Raw genomic sequence first — 4,513 nt, forward strand, 5'->3', positions numbered from 1 at the left:
ACATTCCCACACTTTATAACCTCTGGTCTATGCTGTCTGTACTTGGATCTGGGCCAAAAAGGGTTTCAGAATTCCCTGGGAGCGTATTCTGTAAATTTTGATACGTGGCCTCTGTCACGCGTCCGCGTGGGTCACGCGATCGCGTCATTCGGAGCTTTTCCTTGCCACGCGGTCGCATCAGTCATGCGACCGCGTTATGTGCGTTCTGCTTAAGGCGCGCAGTCGCGTCAGTCATGCGGCCGCGTCGCTGCTGATTCGTGCTTGGCACGCGATCGCGTCGTCCATGCGATCATGTGAATACCAGTTTCCTTAAAAGCTCCATTTTGCTTTCTCCTTCCATTTTAGTATGTTTCCTTTTCCATCCTTTAAGTCATTTTGCCTTAGAAAATCTGAAACTACTCAACACACTAATCACGGCATCGAATGGAAATAAAGGTAATTAAATTAATTAATTTTAAAGCTTAGGAAACATATTTTTCATTTACATCATATAATAAGGAAGGGAAAGTAAAACCATGCAATTAATGTGAATAAGTAGGTGAAGGATTGAGTAAATCACTCAAATTAAGCACAAAAGAACTCATAAAATATGGATTTATCAACCTCCCCACACTTAAACACTAGCATGTCCTCATGCTAAATCCAAGGTAAATAATTAAGGTTAAAGTGATGGAATGTCATGCAATGCAACCTAATTTAAATGCAACTACCTAAATGAATGATGCATTTTTCTTTTTATTCTTGCTTTCTATAGCTTTGTTCTTCATCTAACCAATCAACAATTATAGAATATAGTCATACCAGAAAGTCATGAGGTCTTCAATTAAGGTTGTAATGGGGTCAAGGTAAAGGTAAGGATTTATGTATAGGGTCAAGTGAGCTAACAAGTGAATCCTTAATTAGACTAAGATTTCACCTAACATACATATTTAGTAAAACAAAACTTCTTTACCTATTCTCCCATATTTTCCCACTTTTTGTTACATGCTCATGTTTCACTTTTTATTTTTATCCCATGTGCATTGTTTTTATTTTGTATTGGGGAATTTTTGTATCCCCTTTTATTAAATGCTTAAAAGTAAAATTTTTTTTTAATGCACATGGTAATTGAATCACTTAGATTTTCTCATGAGCATGCTTCCCAAATTTATTTTGTTTCTTTTAACTTTTCTATCTTTTGTTTCTATCATCCATGTTTCCAAAAGGTTTCCCACAATTAACTCTATTCATGATTTTCTATCTTAAGCTAACCAAGGATTCACTTGGGATTTTCTTTTGTTTTTCTGCTTAAGGCTAGTAATTTGGCTAAATAGAATAAAGGGGTTTTAAAAGGCTCAAGGGGGCTAACAAGGGTGATGTAAAAGGTAGGCTAATTTGGGGTAAGTGAGCTGAAATCAAATGATGGCCTTAATCATTCTCTTGGTATGCATCTACATTCTATATTCTATAATTGGACATATAGATTAAAGCAAAGTAAAGAATATCAGAATAAAAAGAAATGAAACACACAGAAATGAAATTATGGTTTGAATGCAACCATACAATTAAGCTCAAGACTCACAGGCTGTGTGTTCTCTAACTCAAGCATCATATATCATTTATTTATTGTATGCAGGTTTAGTTAAAAATTCCCATTATTCTCATAAAAAAATTATTTAGGGTAGCTTTTAAAGTTTTAGTGTTCCTCTTTGATGAAATGTTGTCAGCTTAACTACATCATGTAATGCTATATATAAGGTTTGTGGATTTAAATCTGTTATGTTCAATTTCCTAGCTTACTTCCTTTTTATATTTTTCAATTTAAACTATACTATCTTATGCTAAAAAGGGTAAACTATACTAATTAATCCACTAATAAATCAGAATTGCAAATTAAACTAAATGACTAAAATAAACTAAATGGCTAAAATATGAACTAAAGATGCAAAATACATAAAATAGAGTAAAAATACATAAAAGCAATGTATAAGTACTCAGAAAATAACAGTAAAAAGAAAAATACAGAAAAATATCCAAAATAAAAGAAAAAGTATGTAGTGGTTCACCAAAATAAACGCCAGAGATGGCGACCTCCCCATACTTAAAAGGAAGCATCGTCCCCGATGCTCAATCAAGACGGGTGTGAAGGAGTGTCATCACTAGGAGGGATGGTAGCTGGAGTCTCAGTGGTGGTGGTGGGCTGAGGGTCTGGCTGCTGTGGAGGAGGTGCTGACTGGATCGAGATCTCAAGATCCGCAGCCTCAATTTGATGTGGGACCGCTGCCTGTGGTGCGGCTGGTGCTGCCTCCTGGGGATGGGTCTTTGCCTCGGGCGCATCCGCCTCCTCCTCAGATGCCTCGGATGGTGTGTCGGGCTCGGAGGGGATGTCACCGGATCGTATCATCAGCTTTAGGTGCTCATAGCGCCGCTTGTTGCGACGCTCCATCTGGTCAAGTCGTCGGAACAAGCGGTGCACCAGATGATAGACGGGCTCTGTGGCAGGTGGAGGTGCAGTGGTAGGTGGTGCAGCAATGGAGGAAGAGGGTCCAGTAGACGGTGGGGCTGACTCATCAGTAGCAGTGAATGGTGGTGGTCTGTGGCCCAGGGCTAAGAAGTTCCGGCTGTGCGGAATGATCTTCCTGCAATCTGCCGCTGGTGGTCTCTCATCGGCATCCTCCCATGGCACGTCAGCTCGACGGCCAAGCTGTGTAACCAGATATGGAAAAGGGAGGGTGCCTCGGACGTGGACCCTGGCCATATAGTGCCGAATGAAATGTGGCAGATAAAGGTCCTTACCCTCCAGCACACACCAAAGGAGGGTGATCATAGCAGCCGGGATCTCCGTCTTGTGAGTACTCGGAATCACATAATTACTCAATATCTGATGCCATAACCGAGCCTCATCATTTAGGTACGCTCTCTTGATCCCTCTAGGCATGGTAGTGTCCTGACCCATCTCCCAAGGAACTGTCGGGTCGAGAGCTATCCATGCCTTCACGGCATCCCAATCAAATTGCATCTGACGCATGTCCTCCTCAGCCTTTGAATAACCATCAGGCTTATCGGACTTGGCTGGGAGCCGGAGAATGTCCTCTAAGGCCTCTTCAGTGACCAGAATTTGTTTTTCTCTCAGGTGCACTGCATCTAGGATAGTGAGATAGTAGTTGCAGTAGAATTTCCGTACCCAAGAGGAATTGACCTCTGTCAGTGTTCTTTCCAGAAAGAACCAGCCCCTTTACTTGATTTGCTCAGTGGTGTACTGCTGAAGGGCTTCTGGAATCTTCAGAGTTCGTTCCAGGTATATATTTCTGGAGTTTGCAAAAGCCGAGTACTTCAGCTCACAGTACCCGTTTGCAAATTTTATGGGATCATTTGCAGGGAGCAGCTGGTCAGCTTTCTCCTGCTGTGTGAAGTTCTTCTCCCACCATGAAGAATCGTGCATTAGAGCAATGATGGACTGGGAAGAATCTCTGCGCTTGCGCTTGCCAGTAGCCTTGCCTTTTCCTTTCCTTTGTGAGGCAGACATCCTGAAAAACAGAAAAGCAGGATATGGATAAAAATAGGAAAGCAATTAGGTAATTAAACAAAGTAAACTCAAAGCGGCAAAGGAGAAATAAAATAAGGAAAATGAGTATAAGAAATATGATGAATGTATGTTAAATGGAAAAAAAATAATCAATATGCCATGGTTATAAAGTTAGAGGAAAGTGAAAATAAAAGCAGAAAAGAGATCAAAAGGGTTAGTATGGTTAGAATTTGAAAAAGAAGTTAGGAAATTAAAATTAGGGAGTTAGGAAAGTGCGGGTTAAAGTAAGTGGCATAGAGAAGAAAAAAAATCCATATAACAAGGATTCACAGGTAAGAATAGAAGTACTCATAATCAAACAAGGAAAATAGGGTGATGCTGATTCGAATAGAAATAAGGAAAGCAAAAATTGGAATCAGTGAATCACAAATGAAGTTTATGAACCAGGAAATCAAAGAGGATAAGAAAGTCTGCCATAGCATTCATGAAACGGTTTGGGTAAAGCAGAGTAAAACAGAGTGCAAAAATGCCAAACCAAAACATGAATGAAAACAATTTACAAAAAATTTGGGCAGCACTCTGGCTAAAATTGGATTGTCCCGGAAAATAAACAGCAATCATAGCAGTTCATATGAATTAAAAACATGCTGCAGTTACCAGTAATGAATAGAAATAGGAAAATTGAGAGTAACAAGCAGCAATTGCAAGAAGTCTCAGCATATGAACGAGGTCACAGGAACAGCAGAATTGCAGTTATAATAAAAACATAAACAGGAACAGTGCAAGTAAACAGACCTAGATCCACTAATCACAGCCAAAACTACCTAACAACCTAAAAATTCCACTACAACATGTATATCTATCTATCCTAATTATGAACATAAACGGAAAAAAATTACAGAAAAATGACGAACGGATAAAAGGGGGTTGCGTTTTGCGGAACCTAGTAGGCGGGAGGGGTGGAACGGGGAAGAAGGTGGCTGCGGCGGCGTCCGGCGCGGTGACGGA

The sequence above is a fragment of the Arachis ipaensis genome, chromosome B08 (assembly GCF_000816755.2).
Source record: "Arachis ipaensis cultivar K30076 chromosome B08, Araip1.1, whole genome shotgun sequence".
Lineage (NCBI taxonomy): Eukaryota > Viridiplantae > Streptophyta > Magnoliopsida > Fabales > Fabaceae > Arachis > Arachis ipaensis.